Raw genomic sequence first — 20,243 nt, forward strand, 5'->3', positions numbered from 1 at the left:
CCTTGATAAATTTTTGCATATTTTCCCGTTAAAGTTCACTCAAAACTGAAACTTTTTTATCGAAACATTTTTGTAATATGATCAATAGTTTACGAGCTTTAGTTAATTAAAATTGGGACATTCTCGTAGTCTGCATAATCTATATGGGCTGCTCAACTCTGAACGGCATCGAATAAAAATCTGAAAAAAATCACACATACTCTCAACGACTATTCAAAAGATTTCACGAAGTTTAGAACGATTCTGAGGGGGTCAGGCTTTTGGTCAGGTCGATTTGACGTGGAATGCCCCATATGTATACACGACGGAAAATTTGGTTGCTACATTTATCACTGTGGATTTTAATTGTCATGGATTCGATACATTTTTTTGTTGCTAATTAATCTTAACGAACCTCACACTGTGAGCGAAAAATCTTGACACCAGAATTCGTTTATTGAGAACCAACGTGTGTCGGAAGATCAAACAAATATAGTAACCAAAGACGATTTGTACCGGTTGTGTATTTGGGTTAGACGAGCCATTCGCAGGGATTCTGCAATTGAAACTTCATGAAATCATCCTGAAAACATTGCGTTTGACTCTCGATGTATTGTAATAATTATTAGCGCATCCGATATTTTTTAATACGAATTTATGTCCTGCATGACGCTACGTTTCTGGAGGTTGAGACGTAGGATACGATAAACCGAATAGACAAACTGTAGCTGAGTTTATATGGGGCTTATTTACTAAGGTAGTCTCAGCGAAATGTCCGAGGGTCCATAGTTACGGCATGACGGATTGATAAAGCGCCATGGGCCCGCACGAAGAGCATCCAATAAGACGGGGAGTAGAATCAAAGAAGCGTCACGTGGTCTGTCGCTGCAAGTCCACTCCCTCGCCGCTCGATTCGCGCCCTGCGGAGACTCAACGCGTCCTCGTTTTACCGCGCTTTATCGCGTCCTGACGAAGCCCAGCGGTCTTCACGTGGTTGGCGACGTGCTTGCATGTCTGACAGCGTGTCGTCTATCCTGCAATAATCAAGTCATTCTGAATTGCATTTTCTGAGTTGGTGATTAATTGTGTTCTTCAACGAATTTCTTTAAAAAATAAAAAGATCACAATACTGTTGCTGTATACTTCAATAACGGTGAGTAAAACAACAATTGTATCGCGACAGTGTTCGCAATGCCTGGCCACAGTAGCTCGTGTGCGTATCAGCGATGCGGTGCGCGCAGTAGAGATCATATACCAGATATACATTTCTATCGACTACCAGCGAATGATCCCGCTCGCGTGCTACAATGGTTAGTTAATAACGGCCTCGATCATTTTGCCGAATCTTCGGAGCAGGAACTAGATCGCTTGAGGATTTGTAGTCGACATTTTCCCGCGATTGCAATTTGCCACCGTGGTCGATTGCAACGCGATGCTGTTTCCTTTTCCATACAAACCTCTAACCGGAGACAGCCCAGTAAAATTGATCGATGGTAAAAGTCAAGCCTCTCAATCGGAACAAATCCTGCATTTGCGAACCGAACTTAAAAATAAATGCCGTATAATTGTAAATCTGGAAACAGAAAATTCGTTTCTCAAAGAAGCTGTCACCAATTTGAAAACGGAAAATTCTCGTCTGCGAAAGCAAAATTCTCGGCTCAAATCTACTTCAGCTATCCATAGGCTGGAAAAAAAAATTCCCATCTCAAACAGGTCTTGCGTACAACTAAAGTAGCGTTTGCTCGTTGCAAAGAGAGGATACAAACCGGCATTTTACCTGACGAGTCTCTCCGTAAAGCCATCGTGCGAAGAGTTCAGAGCTTTTTGTGCACATTCGTAATGATGCAACTCTTTCACAAAGATTTCACCAAATTTTCCGATAGCGAAAGACAAATCACTATGGCGATGCATTATTCATCACCAAGTCTGTTCAGGAAACTGCGCGATAATTACGGATTTGTTTTACCTTCGGATTCGTCTTTAAAGAATTCGTTCGGAAAAATCGAACTTTGGCCCGGTCTATGCCCCAAGTTATTCCAGTGCTTACAAAATAAGGTGGCATGCATGGACGCGAACGAACGACAATGTGTTCTTCTCTTTGACGAGGTCAAGTTAAAGAGAGGGTTTGATTCGATCGAAAAGCGCCAAAAGATTGAAGGTTTCGAAGATGTTGGTAATTTTGGGTCTTCCCCGGCGGTAGTAACTAGTGCTCCAGTTTTCATGGTGAGAGGTTTGATTCACAATTGGAAACAACCGATTGGATATTACTTGACAGCCGGCACCATTGCTAACAACACACTTTCTGAAATAATTGATTCGGTTCTTGATGCTGTACACGAAGCTGGGTTAGAAGTGCGAGCGATGGTTTGTGACCATGGCACCAATAATCAGAGTGCGATCCGTAAAATAGCTTCAATGGAAGAACCTTATTTCGTGCGAAATGGTCAGAAAATTTATGCTATACTTGACATTCCGCATATTTTTAAAAATGTTCGAAATCAATTATTAAAATATGACATACGATTTGATATCGACAGTACAGCTTCTTGGAGAGACTTGCGATTTTTGTGGGAACTGGAAAAAGACAAACTAACGAGGGCAGCATGTAAATTGTCTGAACGACATATTTATCCTAAACCATTCCAAAGGATGAATTGTCGATTAGCGATACAAGTATTCAGCAATCGTGTTTCTGCAGCTCTATCAGCTGCTGCAACGAATAATTGCATCACCACCGATACGGCTCTGCATACTGCTCAATTTCTATCACTATTGAATGATTCTTTCAATAATTTAAATAATCGGTGTCCGAATGACGCTAATCCCAATCGATGCGCGTTGTCCGACCAGAGACCGTATATTCGTGAGAATTTATTAATGATGTTAGAAAAATCTGCAAATTGGTGCACACTGACAGACAAGGGTGAAAAAGTCCCTCCGTGCTTTAATGGTTTTCGTCAAACTGTTACTGCAATCCTTATGCTATTTCAAGATTTGCAACGCGAAGGAGTGAAATTTTCAATGACATCGCGATTAAACCAAGATCCCATAGAAAATATGTTTTCTATGATCCGGTGTCACGGTGGGACTTATAACCAAAACCCTACCGCAAAACAATTCCGCCTAAATTACCAAAAGCTCATCGTACTGAATTTGATGAAACCGGTCAAATCTGCGAACTGCCTAGACGACGAGGACGAGGCACTCCTAACTAATAATGTCCAAGTGCCTGTGCAGACCAGCCCTATGACACATCGTGACTCTAATCAAACGTGGCGCTAGTAGTAACTTTGGCCGCGTACAGCGGCAACGACGTGAAGAAGAATTATTTTTGCCACCCACAGGAATTGTTGGAAATTTTATTTCACCCGAAAAACAACCGTGAACGGGGAAAATGCAAGCTTGGTAGTGCATGGGTTCCCATTGCTGCAGAGGGTCAACATTTGTAGTACAGATTTTTGAACGATTTGAAACAGATTTGGAATTCGATTTTCATACGACGTAGTACCACCCTAATTGACATGCAACATGACGTGCATAGATGCAGTAACAATTATGCAGAATGTGTGTTATACGGCTAAAGAACCGACTTATGTACACGCGATTTCCCCTACAGCATACTCGTTTTGATAAAGATTCTAATCGACGATCTTGAGGGATTCACCGAAATCGAGATCTCGAGTATGGAGCATCAAAATGGATAATCACGTGTTGAAAGTTGAAACCTTGATAATTAATATTTCGAGATTGGCAGGGCCAAGCTCTATCAGATTTTGACAGCTCATGTAAAATATTGGAATGAGAGGATATATATTTTTCTCAGAACTATTGTAAAAAAACGAATTGTAGAGAAACTACCCTAAACATACAGTCCTGTAGTACATAATACACGAACACAACGTTATTATACTGCATAAGTTTCATACGCATACGCCGATTGACGGACAAATATACATGTCTATAATATATGTTCGTCGTTGGTTAAATTACGTAACGTGTTATCTGATTCAGATGGTTTTGGCACGCTGTTTTAACGTCAATCGCAGAATATTTTGCATAAAAAATTTAAATTATTTTATGATTTTCAATTTTAAGTTAATATTGTTTTGGTAATTTTTTTTATGTACTGACATAATAAGAACGAATATTATTATGTCGCAACATAAATCTAATTACTAGTTATTATCTTCCAACATAATAGTTTGTATTTTTATTATCTTGCGACATGTCATAATAATAATTGATCACATTATAATTATGCATAGACATAACAATAATTCTTTTAACTAGCCATTATCATAATCACAAATATTTATAAATATGCCGTTACATTAGGGTGGGTCGAAAAAACCGACTATTTTTTTTTTCACTTTATACTCTCAAAAATCGGTTGCTATACACCTCTAAAAAATACGAACCAAATATGAGCTCTTAATTTTGATAGGAAGGTCCTCCGCTTTATAGTTTTACATTTGTTCCTCAGTATTAGAAACGAAAATTTATATCTCTCTATTAAATGTTCGTTAAAAAATATCTCTCCTCATATTCTTCTAGGAAATGGAACGCTCTACAATAAAGGTCTGGTATAATTTTTCCGTAAACCTCACCGTTTGAAAGATATCAAAGGTTTAAGTTTGATTATTTCAAGACAAATTTCTGTTTTGCTTATGTGAGCTTAGTGCCTGAAACAAATTGAAAAAAACGAAAATGATCACGCCAAACAACTAGTGAGAAACGCCACGGTGATCGGTAAGATCAAAGTTCGGTAGTATACAAATAGTTTACCTTACGAGTAGATCGATAATTGTTAGATAAACGATAGAGCATCAACACACACACACGATGAATTCACAATCATTGAAAGTAACCCAGCTGAGAAATATTCTCGAGAGAAATAATTTGTCAAATGTTGGATCGAAAGCAGAATTAATTCAATGAATACAGGAAGCTAATCCGTCGGGTCGATGGTTGACAGAAGAAATGTGGAATACACCTAAACACGCAGAAGAAGCAGAGATCATTCAAACGATGAATCGGCAACCGGAACCAACGGAGAGAAAGTCAGTTGTTAGAGAGAGAACGAGAGTCGATGCAGAGGGAAATTGATTTATTGCAAAGAGAAAATGCATTATTGAGAGCATCCCCAGTTCCGAGTCAAATGGAAACATCTCATCGTTCATCTCCTAATATTAAAGGAATAAGCGAATTACTGACCGAACATAACGGAGCGGAAAAGCTTTCGACAGGTGTCGTGCTCAAGTAAATTTATTGCGCCAGACATATGAGTTAAACGAAAATGAAGTGAGAATTATGATTGGACCTAAACTCAAAGGAAAAGCTTGCCAGTGGTATTATTCAAAATCAGAACATTTAACGATGAATATGGCGGAGTTATTAATACATATGGAGGACATGTTTGGTCAACGACCAGCGAGGATGTAATTACGAAAGAAATTCGAAGCCAGAGAGTGGCAACGGGGAGAAACTTTTAGTGATTATTGTCATAACAAAATAATTCTCGGAAATCAAGTGCCGGTAGCGAGTGAGGAGATCATTGACTATATAATCGACGGAATCCCGTCTGAAAATCTAAAAAATCAGGCTCGCATGCAATTTTTTCTCTATGTTCAATAGTATATTACAGGCTTTTAAGAACATTCAATTGAGTGTATCCAAAGTGGCCCATTTAAATCATAATTATTTACAACCGAAGGAAGACAATCAGTTTAAATCCAAAATGGAGTCAATAACTCAGCCAAGTGCATTCACCAGAAATAAGGAAACAAATAATAGCCTTAAGACTATTACTAGAGGCATTATCAAGTGTTATAACTGTAATGCGAACGGGCGTTACGCCAAAGACTGTAAGTTGTACCCAGCGGATCAGACGTGCTTCTCGTTGTGCTTTGCTGCCTTTATCTTGTCGTGTCATGCCTTTGTTTTATATTTCCTCCTGTTGTTACCGCATTTTACTTCTATCGTTTCGTGTATCGTGAGTCTGTGTCCAGTTACCAGAACTCTATTTAGCGTTACGAGGGAGTAAATTCTGCTCTTCTAACGTAAGTGAGTTTTTGTTACCGCTCGAACCCCCGAGATGCATTAGCTTTCCTTTTGTCTTGGTGACCTTTTGGGTCGTAAATTTCCGTATCTCGGGTTTTCGTGTGGCTTATTAATTTTATTAATGACCATTTTGACGAGCCTGCTTAATTATTAACGTCCCTAATTGTGTTCCCGAATTTCTGTTAATTTTTACCTTGCATGGCCCCTTCTCCCCGCGTCCGCGTGGCGACGGCGTCATTTTCCTTTTCTCGTGCTTTCGGGTAATTAACGGTTTTATCGTTTTAAAATATTGTTTCGGTTATCGTTCTCGTTTAATTTATTATTGTATTTGATCTTATTGTCGTGTTACCGTTAGTCAAAAATTGTATCTCGTATAATTGCGCAACAGTTGTGAAATATTGCGCAATAGCGTCGGTTGCGGCCATCTTCGTGGTGTCCCCGTTTGAATCGTCCTCGCGCTAACTTCACGCTACCGTGTGGCGTTGTATTCGAGATATCGAAATATCGCAGTAGGTCGAAGCCGCGCTACGCCAGTGCGCCTGAGTTGTAAATCCGACGCTCCCTGAGTAGTTACGCCATCGTGCGCTCTCCCCGTTGTGACGCGAGCCGCGCAACCGTACGCTCCGCTTTAAGATAGACTCGACGCGTGCGCAGTAAATAGCCTCTCGTTTTGTTCAAAATATCGTTACCGGTTATAATTTAGCGTTAAGACTTTTGTTACAATTATTTTGTAATTGGACGAGTTTTAGTCTCGTGACAGCTGACGCTTGTATATGGTTTTCAACTCTTTTGTATTATATCGAGTCATCCGTTAACAGCTGTCTCGTTTAGTTTATTCCGTACCTTAATTTGTCAAGTTTTCTTGTATCTCATTTATCGAAGACTGTCTTTTGATTTGAGTTAGCGTTATTATTTTCGCGTCGTATCGAGTTTAAGTTTATTTTCATGTCGCTTATTGAAGATTGTTTATCGCGATTTATGTTACTAGTTCTATTTTGTAACAAGTTTTAATCTTCCGTGTAATTAGATCGAAGAAGATTGTTTTATTTTAGTCCCGTAATTATTTTCGTTTCTTGTATCGCGTCTTTTAAATTATCCTTTGTTTGTTACCACCCTTCACCGAGGACTGTGTACGATCTAGGTAATTTTGAGACCTACTTCCGTCCCTATTAATAAACTAACCTTTCGTTACTTTAATTTTGGGCAATTTTTATAGTAGAAAAGTGTGTTGTACATACACTATCCGGCCACTCCCCTCCGCCAAACACTGAGCTACCGAGTTCCCTTTTTCCTGTTACCTTCTTTCTCTTTCAGATTATCGTGGTAAATCGTACCTGGCGCCCAACAAATTTCCTTTTTGTTTATTTCGGAGAATTATTACTTTCCAGCCTGATTAACCGATTTAACAATTCCTTCAATTTTGTGACGTATCGAAAGCCTCATTTGTCCTCATCTTTGCTGCTGACACGATCCCCAGTAGGCGAGCAGCGATTGACGGGTCGCAGTACTTACAAAAAATCCAAATTACGATTCAGCGGTAATATGCATGACCTTATGCATGTCGAAATAGATAAAAAGATTAAATCTAAAGAGATTATCATTAACCCAGATATTCATGTCAAGTATTATAACGAGTTTGAGAACATATTTAAAGAACATTATGACCAACCCGAACGACCAACGTCTCCAAAAATACGAGGAGAAGCGCGTATAGTATTAAGAAATGAACAGCCTATTCGTTTCGCTCGGTTTAAAGGTCCTCGGTTCAAAGGTCCGTATGAAATAACCAAAGTCCTCAGAAACAATCGGTAAATAGTTGCAGATAGACAGGGTTTCCAAAATACTCAGAGGCCATATGTGGGTACCTGGGAGTCGGTCAATCTTCGTCCATGGCTGACTCGCTGAAAACAAATAGATGTAGAATACATGATTAAGGAATTATATACTATAAAATAAAAATAAAATATATGGAATTACTTTACCTGATACTTACCTGATTACCTTAAAGCTCACATCGTATAATTAATTGAGTAGTATGGTACGAGTAGTCTACGTCGAAACAACCAAAATTCTTGTAACAGTAGAAAATAAGTTCAAGTTCTATATTCGTAAGAAAATTTGTTTGAATATATGCTGAATATTTACTTACCTTATCATTAAGTATTGTTTTTGTTAATCAAGTAATTAAGTTTCCTGTCACGATTGTATGATGTATGTAGGGAATATGTTCGTTAATTCTCTTATATATGATATCGATGTAAACTGTTAGCTAAGTTTGAGACGAACTTCTGTCAGAATTGCCGAATGTAAACGGTTAGCTAAGTTCGAGACGAACTTCTGTCAGGATTGCCGAACTGTAGGTGCCTGACCGGTAGGCTCCCAACAGGAGACAGTCTAGAGAATGGCGGGATGACGCGTGTATGCTTTGTGCAATGGTTTCTGGTTAATAAACGTTATCACATCAGATAAGGTGGTTTAATATTATAAACCCCTACAAAATATGAATATGTAATACAAACTGTCACTTGACTGATTATGATCCATAAGAACAATACGCAACAGGAATGAAGAAAAATGTACAGCTAAGCAATAAAGTGTGATAATAAGTGCTGTGAAATAGAAAGACTAATATAATGACTAAAGTGAAATACGTTACGTTAGCATGCTCGTCCTTCAGTCAGCTGAAGTGAGAACAAACTCCCAAGCCCGTATCATAGGTACAATCACAAATACACGTGAACAGACGTATGGAAGAATTAGATTTTCATAAAAAAGTATCAAATTTATGTTGTACCATACCGATACCTGGTTCATAATAGGTGAAATAGGAATGAATCATACACATCATGGACAAAGATATTAAAATATCATTTATTAAACGAACAGTTAAATTAAAATTGAGAAAATTATAAATTGTGCGCCGCCACCTCACCCCACTGCATCCTCATCCGACCTTCTCCCCCTCCGCCACACACACCCACACATACCCACACACTCACACACACCCTCTCACTCACACCATCATTTATACCTAATCATTAGTTTTAAGGAAATAGATTAAGTTCACGCTAATCGGCCGGGGCGTGACCGGCCGCCACGTGGGACCGCACTCTGTAATTTAGCTTTTAAGGCCCCTCGGGGACAAGCAACTACACGCCCGATAATTGTTCTACACGACTCATTGTCAGACGCGTACACTCTTTCTCCCTCGTCTCTCGTCTCCCTCCGCTCTCCCCAACCAGGTGCGAGGTTCACCCCTCGTCACACTGTAAATCAAAGTATGAACCGTTGGTAACGAATATAATTCGATTTCAGTTACTAAGTACGGAGAGTATTACATCATGATTTGTTTTATCCTTGGTACAAAGCATACGAACAATATAATGTACATCATTTGTTGCATGTTCATCAAAATCAACAGGTTAAAAAGATGAAATAGAGAGGCATTGTGTAAGGTTATTTCACAACAGATATACTTGCAAACATGGAACTATAGAGCTGAATGCATAGTCCGAAGAATCTATCGATAGATCTGTTACAAACCAACTACAGAACGACACATATTCGAATTAAAGGGCCCAATTGCATACGATTTGTGGTTACAACAATTCAACATTAGATCATCTGGCTTATGAAACGGAAGGTTTGGTAACATTGCAAGACTGTATGTCGGCGCCAGGACGCCCATTCATGCGGCACACCACTGGCGCTGGTGCCGGAGGATTGTTGGCATTGGCATCTTTGATTGGTTGATCAATTTCTATATCCGCTACAATTGAATAGATCATTATATTACTGTACTACACATAATACAACCAGTATTGATATTATCGAATATACAACAATTCAATAGAATAATGGATTAGTGTGATATTTTTAAGTACATCACAGAAATATAAGAGTTACATGGTAGAAAAACGACAGACCATACAAGATTATTGCCTACTTAGTTAGGAGATTGGACGAATGAAATAAATAATATTAGATGGCGAACAATGAATTATGAAACTTGATGCCGTTAAGGGAAGCCATCTTATGTTCACAAATCCGGCTATCGTTCCCAATAGGCAACACCAATAATTCATTCAATATAACAAGTAAAGTAAAACATATGCTAAATCACACACATTGAACACCACTAAACACAAATTAGAACAATAGATCAAACAAATGACGATATAAATAAGTAATTTGAACAATAGCTAACGATTTTGTACTAACACATTCTGCTCGAGCGGAATCGAAATGGACGAAGAAAGATTATGCGGCGCCTGGTTGCATATAAATTATTAAAAACATTTGAATTTTTGAACCAACCAATCGGGTTCTCAGTAGTTTCGACTTAGGACGTATCAAAATTCGTGTACCCAGAAAGTTGACCAATCGCATGCCACTGACAGCAACACCGATCAACACATTGACTTCTGTATTCAAATTGATAATGTATTATATGCTATTCATGAAATATATCAAATAACTATTTGTACGAAATACTATGATATCGCTATACATGTGAGGCTGGCGTCGGTCACCGCACCACAAGATCCACCAACCGTGTGTGTGTAGAGGAGATGGTACGGGCCGCCAGCAACATATAGACGGTTTCGACAGTCAGTCGGTCACCAACCCTGACACACAGTGGACAGAACCAAATTTGAAACCACAGTACCGTACATTCCTCCGGCCAGCCTACCGCTTCACTGTCCATTCCTTCAAGAGCCAAGATTTCTAATCAACATATTTTTCGACACTGGTCCAAGGAAGGGAAGAACCGGCCCAAATTCAAGGAGGACGAGGCGGAACTAGGCCACGCTAACGACGCCCCGGGGCCCTTTCCCTTGTAGTTTTGTGCCGTTCTGTTTTTTTTGTCTGTTTGTGTTCGCGTAAAATATTCTATTTATTTCATTTTACATTTTATACCACCTTTTTTTCATATTTATACATTTCATACCTATATTTAGTATTGAGTTTCGCGGCGCGTAATTTATTGTATTTTGTTTTTTTATTTTATCTTATGTGTCACCTCTATTGAGGCCTTTTATTTATAAATTATACCTCTCTTTTTATTATTTAGTCTCGCTGCGCGTAATTGATTGTATTTCATTTATTTTATTTTATCATTTATAGTACCCCTTTTGGGCTTTTACTTATAACATTATACCCGTAGATTTTATTATCTTCTTTTTGGCGGCGCGTAATTTTATTGCGTTTTGTCATTATTTTTGGCTTGTTTTTCTGTAGGTTGTTTGCTTTATTGTTTTCTTTTCTTCTCGAACCCACGCCGTCAATATTCCCAACGAAATAAATAAATTATCAAGCAAAGATAAAAACAATTCGTTACATATTTATTGTACAGGTTATAATTATTTGATGAATTTATTACAAAAAAGTTACGTATAAATTATTCGTATAATCACAAATGAGTGAAATCATGTTTAACAAGTCCGTGGTTTTACGCAACGATTCACTTGACATTCTCAATCAGATAAAAATGGATCACTTTGAGAACGGCAGTTCAAAAAATCAAGATGGCGGGCATCCGATTTAGGGTACGTTCCGATATTCCCTAGCAGCGCTCAAAACTCCCTAGGACAAAGGCAGAGCAATCCACGAATTCGGCAGCGCAGAAGAGATGAATAATTGTTGGCAGCACCCGGGAATTAATATCTGAACGCAACCTCAACAAGATTGCGGAAAAGAATCTGACAGCTCAATCCTACTTGGAGATACATTGTGCACATATCGTACAGCTATAATTTTCAATTATACGAAAAGTGAGGTGTGTTAATGTTAATTGGTACGAATTCGAATTAACACTAGAATACGGGATTATTGATTTTGTCTTCAATAATATCGATATTAGACTTCTCTGAGTGAGCAATTTAGACCGGGAGCCCGCAACAAAAAGCACGTATGATCGGCTCATGGCTAAAACTTTTTGAGAAGCTAGCCAGTGTTATAAGTAACAGGGAAACGCGAGTATGGCGGCCTGTCAGTGTCATCGTTGCGGTGCGCAATTTTTTGAATATGTCTGAAAAAACCATGCCCTTGGGTGATGAGGTCACAGTCAATTCTTGTTTTATATTGTTCATTAGATAGCCAAAGTCTGAAGGAGTTGTATGCCATACCGATACGGCGTCATAAACTGGCCACCATACCTAATTAAACGTGTCATTTTTTTTGCCTTTTTGAAATACTTGCTCAGAGCTAATTTTTGGAACAGTGATAGAAAATGATGTTTCATCAACGAATATGACCATGCCAGCCTGATCCGCCGTCATTAAGTACCCGCCATACCGGTTCAAAGATGTCAAGTTCTTCACTTGCCCATGTATCATAGGTACGCACCTGTAAAAAAAATTTCTTGATTGATTTCGACGTCTAGAAGACGAATCTATAAGTGCCATACCGATGCCATGTCGCTAATACGAGGAATAAACCTGTAAAGTAGTCACATTTGTACAAGTGTGGTGTATAATAGGTACACATGCCGGTAGTAATACAAGTAGAGTTTTGCGTATAGATTCCTGTTACCGACACTTACCGACATTTTCCCCAAACTCAAACCCTTTCCCCGCAATGACGTCAAAGTCCGCTGTACCGACCGAAGATCAAAATGGCGCTACCTTTTTATCGATCGAAGGTTTGACCTTACCGACAGTGTTATCAGCCGAAGGTCAAAATCTTGCTGCTTTACCGACCGTTTTATCAACCGAAGGTCAAAATTACGCGGCTTTACCATTGGTCTGGCTGTCATCCCCCCCTTCCGACGGTCGAGGCATAGCGGAGACGCACACCCTTCTGTTCCCAACGTACCCATCTCAGGAATGTTTCAATTAACCTTGAGCGTCTTGCAGTCTGATATTTGACACCCTACATTCCGCAATTAACAGTTCCGCGAATTGTTTTCGGTAACCCGATATCGAGCACCCAACATTCGACAATTGATAGTTCTGAGAATGGCTTGGGTGAACCACGTGACATTCCGTTCCCACGATATCGAACCACGTGACGTTCTGTTCGAGTCCAAGGTTCGAGGTGTTATCAACCGCGTGACATTCTTATAAAAATCCCAAATCCGAAGTGATGTCAACCACGTGACGTTCTTTCTCCCCACCAAATACCTCTCCAGGACTCTTATGTAACGAACCCTCGTGTTTATGTTTTGCAAACGGAGAAATGTGATATCGTATGCCAGCCCCCATGATCACCGAATGACACGACACCACACGCAATAGACACACGTATAGCTCGCTCTATAAAAAGGATTACCGTTACAGCAAACGATCATTCATGTTTAAACTTGTCAAGAGCACGTGAGAAGTAAGAAAGATGGAATCCGCGAAATGTTTGAAATTGATTAACATTATGGAATCTGCGTACAAAATGTTGAACAAATCATCGCCAACGGAGATTCAGAAATAAATTAAATTTGGCACGGAAAATATCCGGCCTCTAAACAAAATTCTGCGAAAGGCTTCAACGATGGGTGAGAAAACGCAAATTATCACAACCATCGGACTCTTAAAATCGCTGGCGGAAAAATTCAAACGTCTTCGGAGAACGGGTGACGGTACGCGGAAACAAAGACGAAGCGATCGCGTACGCTGGGAAGAAATGGAGTCTACTTTCGAGGGAAGAATACGAACCGGATCCATCACCAATTTAAAACATAAAGACGTGGAGGGGTTTCTAGAAGACGCAAAGTTACTTGCTGTGACAAGACTGAAAAACGCTTTGCGGAAAACAGGGAGCCTAAAAGTAAACACCATCCTGGCTTGTAAATTCGAAGTAAAAAAGGATGATCACACAGTAAAAGAGAACAAATTCTTTAATACGAGGAACGAAATCATCCTCCAGACAACGGATATTAACGAATGGTTCATCAAAAATGTAACAAACCGTTTGTTAACAAAGGTGGAAGATTTCCAGGAAAAGGATTCAAGCTGGTCGTTACTTGAAATTATCAATCTTGCCGTCAACATCAGAGGTGGTCTGCATACCTACACCCCGTTACCGAAACACATTGGAGATAAGAAGGCTGTGGTGAACATCCGAAACAACGACTCGTATTGCTTCCTTTGGTCGGTCACCGCAGCTCTGTACCCAGCTAACAACAGAAATCCCAACATAACCAGCTCGTATCCACATTTCAGCTCAGTACAACGGTATGACAGTATAAACTTTCCTATGTCTCTAGATAAAAATACTATTTCGAAATTTGAACAACTCAACGGACTTTCCATTAATGTTTATGGTATAGACCAAGATGGTGGGAAAAAAAGTGAAATAGTACTGTTTCACTTGAGTCAGAATGAGTCTGATAAACCCGTCATTCATCTCTTGGCAGTGGAAACCGAAATGACAGACAATGACGATGATGTTGATATGGAAAATTATAAAAAAAAACAGAACCTTTCATTTCGCTTGGATTCGAAATTTATCTCGATTAACTAGTTCTCAAATTTCCACCCGTACTGGTCGTACTTGGTTATGTGATAGATGTTTGTTGCACTTCCAATCTGAAAAATGTTTGACAAAACATAAATTTTAATGCACAGATTTAAACGAAACCAAAGTCGAATTACCCACGGAGGAGGGAAAAATTCTAAAATTCTAAAATTTTAAGCATAAGGAAAGCGTTCCGTTCTGTATTTACGCGGATCTAGAATGCTTGTTGCAAGCTACTGACATTCAAGTGTCAGAAAATAGAGCAATTTACCAAAATCATATTCCTTACAGTATAGAATATTACCTGCATAGCACCTTTAACGATTCCATTTCAACGTTTAAAATTAACCGCCGGGAGACTTGCATCGAATGGTTTGTGAACGAGTTGGAGCAATTGGCACACTCGTTAGAAACGTATTTCAAAACTATCGTACCTATGGAGCCGCTGAACTTCAATCAAATTAACGAATTTAATTCATCAAAGGTATGTCATATTTGTGAAAAGCCGTTCACGCGCAAAGACGTGAAACACCGTGATCACTGTCATTTCACAGGAAGGTACCGTGGTCCTGCGCATCAAAGCTGTAATTTTAATTATCAGAACTCGCATACTATCCCAGTGATATTCCACAATCTGTCGGGTTACGATTCGCATTTTTTGATTAAAGCATTGGCCACAACTTTTCAGGGTACTATTCAGCTTCTACCTGTGAACAAAATAAAGTATATTTCGTTCAAAAAATTCGTTGAAGGAACAGATGTACAGTTTAAATTTATAGATTCGTACCGTTTTATGCCCAGCAGCCTTGAAAAATTGGCAACGTATTTGAATGATAAACAAAAAGTAATTACACGCAAATTTTGATCTAGCTCTGAAAAATTCGAGTTATTGACCAGAAAAGGTGTTTTTCCGTATGAGTATATGGATAGTTGGGAAAAGCTCGAGGACATAAAGTTACCGCCTAAAGAAAAATTTTATTCAAAATTGAACAATCAAGGTATTTCAGATGAAGATTACGCACACGCGTGTAAAGTTTGGCAAGCTTTTAACCTTAAAACGTTGATGGAATATTCAGACTTATATTTGCAAACTAATGTTTTTCTGTTGGCTGACGTTTTAGAAAACTTTCGACAAAATTGTTATGCAACGTACAACCTGGACCCTTTACATTATTACACGGCGCCCGGTCTTTCGTTTGACGCAATGTTGAAATGGACCGGTATCGAACTCGAGCTTCTCACTGACATATATATATGCTTATGTTTATTGAAAAAGGTATTCGAGGCGGTGTGTCCCAATGCTCTAATCGGATATGCAAAGGCTAACAATAGATACATGAGAGATGCTTTTAATCCAGCGCTCGAAGAGTCTTATCTCATGTACTTCGACGTTAACAACTTGTACGGCGCGGCTATGAGCTTTGCTCTACCATGCAGTTCTTTCGAATGGATATTAGATTTCAGACAATTCGATGTTTTTTGCCATCACAGACGAAGCGGAGTTTGGCTACTTATTAGAGGTAGATTTGGAATATCCTGAGGAACTACATAAAATGCATAAAGATTTACAACTGTGTCCAGAAAACTACATACCTCCCATCTCAGGAAGTAAGCATCCGAAATTGACGACCACGCTACTTTCCAAGCGAAACTACGTTGTTCATGACCGCGTCTTGAAACAATGCTTAGAATTAGGTTTAAAACTAGCTAAAATTCATAGAGTTCTAAAGTTCGGACAAACACCGTGGCTCAAATAGTACATAGATTTAAATACAGACTTACGCAAAAAATCAAACAATGAATTCGAAAAAAACTTCTGCAAACTGATGAACAACGCAGTTTTCGGTAAGACAATGGAAAATGTTAGGAAGTATGGTGATGTCAGGCTGATCATGAAATGGAATGGAAGATACGGTGCTAGAACTACTATAGCCAAACCAAATTTCCACAGTTGTACAATCTTTGATAAAGATATGATGATAGCTGAATTGCGTAGAACTACAGTCAAACTCAACAAACCATTGTATGCAGGCTTCTCCAGTTTCGATCTTGCGAAGGCCTTTATCTACGATTTTCACTACAAGTATGTTAAAACGAAATTTGGGCATCAGGCAAAATCAATGTACACTGACACGGATAGTTTGATATACCACTTCACCGTCCCTAACATTTACGAATGCATTAAACAGGACTTTGATAAATTTGATACCTCCGATTATCCACCTGACAACGTCTACGGAATGCCGTTGGTTAACAAAAAAGTTCTAGGTTTGATGAAAGATGAGTGTAACGGAAAAATAATGGCGGATTTAATTGGCTTGAGAGCGAAGTTGTACTCATTCAGAGTGATGGGGGCGGATAAGGATCAAATCGAGCCAAGGGTGTCAAAGGATCCCTGTTAAAAACTATAACCTTCGATGATTACTTGAAGTGTGCTTTAGAACACGAAAATTTAGTCAAACTTCAGAGTCTGATACAGAGTCAGAAGCATCAGGTCTATACCATTAAACAGAAAAAAGTAGCACTGAGCTGGAACGACGATAAGCGTATCATATTTCGAAACACAACAGATACGCTGCCTTGGGGCTACAAGACCTGCAGTTAAACTGAGCATCGGTATGAATTGTATCACTAAGATGTAAAAGTAAAGACAAATACTTGAAAAGTAATTTCGTTTATTCAATATTACATATCAGATTCATTTATCCAACTGTTGTGTGTATTGTCAAAACCTAGCCACTTGACGTATAATTTTTTTCCCCGCTTCTGAAGCACCTTCTCCACCAGATAGATGTCCGGATGTTTCACCTTGAGGAGCTCCTGTTCGTAGAAACCACCAGCGATGGGTTGACCTTGATAGTCTTTGGGCTTGTACGTCACAGGATTGGTATTTTCTACTAGGCTCATGTGAATATTTCAGTCGTCCAATTGGGAGTGTAACCTTTCTCAAAGATGTTTTTGAACTTGCTGATTCCAACTTTGTCACCGGTTTTGAACTTTGCTGGTTTGGAAGGTTTCGTTCGAAGCCCTCCGTACAACTGACGTAATACCAGCCTTTCGTTCGCAACGGTGACATCCGATGGTTTCATTCTTATGGTTCGGTGTTTCGTGTTGTTGTAAGCCGATACTAAATCAGATAAGATGTCGAGCCACTTGTAGCTTCCTTGCATACTGAACCGTTTCCACATTTGACTTTTCAGCGTACGATTAAACCGTTCACAGATCGAAGTCTTCAAATTACTGTACGTGGAGTAGAGTTTGATTCCATAGCGTGACATAGGAGATTCAAATTCTGAGTTGTAGAATTCCGTTCATCTATCCACGTGTAATTTTTTCGGTACACGTCCTTGAGTTAGCACAGATTCCATGGCCTTTGTAACATTATCCCCGGACTTGCTCCTTATCGGTACAGCCCACGCATACTTTGAAAAGATATCAATGACTGTGAGCATATACTTGTAGCCTTTGTTTTGTCCTGCGTATGACATCATATCAACAAGATCCGCCTGCCAGGTCTCGTCGATGCCGCACACGTCTACACGGCGACGCGGGTAATTCCAGCGTGCAGGCTTATGCAGTTCCGTCAACAGCGTTAGCTTTTTTTCGTTCATATTCCAATGCTCTTAGTCTGGTGTCCAATTTGGAAATGATTTCAGCGGTTCAAATCGACAGGTCTCTGCCTGTTTTAAAATCTGCGTAGAAGGTATCCAAAGCTTTCCCAGTCGTGATCTCCAAAGCGTCGATCATTTGATCGAGATTTTCGATTTGTTTTTTCAGCACGTTGAATTTTGGTCGCAAGATTTTCGAAGTTACAGCATTGTTTTGCACAACAGGTTCTGCGTCATTGCACAGTCGTTTATTCTGCAGATCGTAATGTCCGTCCGCAGTTATTTGAAATCCGACACCGGGAGGGCCGCGATTACCCGCAGCTGTGTTTTTATCCAGATGCCGCCCGAACACATCGACGCTCATCTCGGAAATGAATGCTAAAGCGATAAGAGCTGCTTAATGAATGATTTCTGCTTCGCGCAGTTCTTCGATAATGGACATTATTTCGTTGTTGTAACTCGGAATTCCCGCCGCCTGGGATGCTAGGAGTAGACGAAGACGCTCCACTAACTCGTTTGGATCATCCCAGAAAACGTATTTCGTTTGAACGCCTTGTCGTGTAATCATAGCTTGCGGAAGTAGGCCTTTACCCTTTCGCTGAGGCGATGGTGAATAATCCAACAATTCGACAATGACATTTCTTAATTTGTAACTGTTATCGCTTCGAATAGCTCCATCAGATGAGTGATACTTTTTATGTGCGTTCGTTTTGAGGATTATGTTTCTATAATTTTCCCGATCTTCGTCGCTCACATAGGATCTGTCGGGCTTCTTTTTGAACAAAAGTTCCAGCAACCTCTTCGTTTTTGGGTAAAGCGTATCCCTCATACGGATCTGGTCACTCTTAAAACTCATCAACGAATCACCAATCATTAGTCCGGTTGAGAGGTTGCGTACACCGTACACGTCATCCAATTCACTTTTTCTCGTCTCATCTCTCATCATTTCAAAATACTCATTCTCGGTTTCATCAACAGGTGTTTCTACGATTGTTTCATCTCCTGCCGAAGCAAAGGAATCATCCATTTTCGAGACTTTTTATTGTTCGTTTCATTTTTCATTTGCTTTATTACTTGTTTAATTTCTGCCATTTCTTGTTTCACGGGTTTCGTCTCTTTTGTAACATTCACCAGTTCTCGCAACGGAGTCACTACTGGTTTGAAAACGTCGCTCAATTTCCGAGCCGTGGATTCCTTGCCCGACTTGAGCAATCTGTGTTTTCGACGGATCGCAGCACTCGCTTGAGCGATCTGATGTAGGACTTCTTTTTGCTCGGAAATTTTAGAGCTCTGCATGTTGACGCAACTGAGTCTGCAACGCTACTGTGTCTCTCGCTTGGAAACGCAAGATTTTTATTACTTTTCCAGGCTAATGAAAGAATCGAATCCCTTCCTATAACGTCCTTGGTTGGGCTCGCTGTCTTTGTCGATCACAAGAAACCCGTACTTATCACCGTTACAGCATGCGGAGCACACATCTCTAAACTGTATGTAAGACATATCGTTGTTCACATGGTCGTTGTATACGTGTCTCAGGTTCATATCGTCTTGTTTGAATGACACGAGTACGTTCACGTTGTCGCGCACGAGATGTTTGGGAATACGCGCGTACGTCTGACAGAGATGGAAACAATCAACATCGTGATGCCTGCCTATGCAGAAGTAGGCTCTAATATTGTCCTGCCTCTCGCACGCTACATCATCAAAACGATTATCGAGTTGGGTCGTGCTTCGTCTGGTGTAATCACTTGCTCACGCTCGGTATAAGGAAAATACTCCATATTCTCAACGTTGTCCAACAATTGCTTCAACAATTGGTATTTCGGTTGGTTGAGGGATTTTAAGTCGATATAGATATTTTCAAATCGGAGTCCATTGGGATGGGTTATAAGTGTGAGCAACGCATTAGTTTTACCACAATTAGACGGTCCGCAGAATATTGCACGCACACTGTTCGGAAGTAATTCCCCATGCCGTTTTTGTCTTTTCCCATTTTGCTCTGAAAGTTTGTCGAAATTTATCACGGGAAGCTTAGTAGGTTATGCCTCAAACCGCATCTTGGATATGACTGACCAGTTTTGCTATAAATACGCCGGTTTTAAACCTTTCCCGTCAGTCAAAGCCTGAACATGATCGTGCACAGAG

The 20,243-nt window shown here is 39.7% G+C and overlaps 1 long non-coding RNA gene across 1 annotated transcript; it reads left to right on the top strand.

The window, feature by feature from the left end:
- Positions 1-222: 222 nt before the first annotated feature.
- On the top strand, positions 223-15,420 carry LOC124404296. Its single transcript, XR_006928993.1, has 3 exons — positions 223-295; positions 15,249-15,255; positions 15,410-15,420. It is a non-coding gene; the product is annotated as an uncharacterized LOC124404296 (long non-coding RNA).
- Positions 15,421-20,243: the final 4,823 nt, after the last annotated feature.

The sequence above is a fragment of the Diprion similis genome, chromosome 3 (genome assembly GCF_021155765.1).
Source record: "Diprion similis isolate iyDipSimi1 chromosome 3, iyDipSimi1.1, whole genome shotgun sequence".
Taxonomy (NCBI): domain Eukaryota; kingdom Metazoa; phylum Arthropoda; class Insecta; order Hymenoptera; family Diprionidae; genus Diprion; species Diprion similis.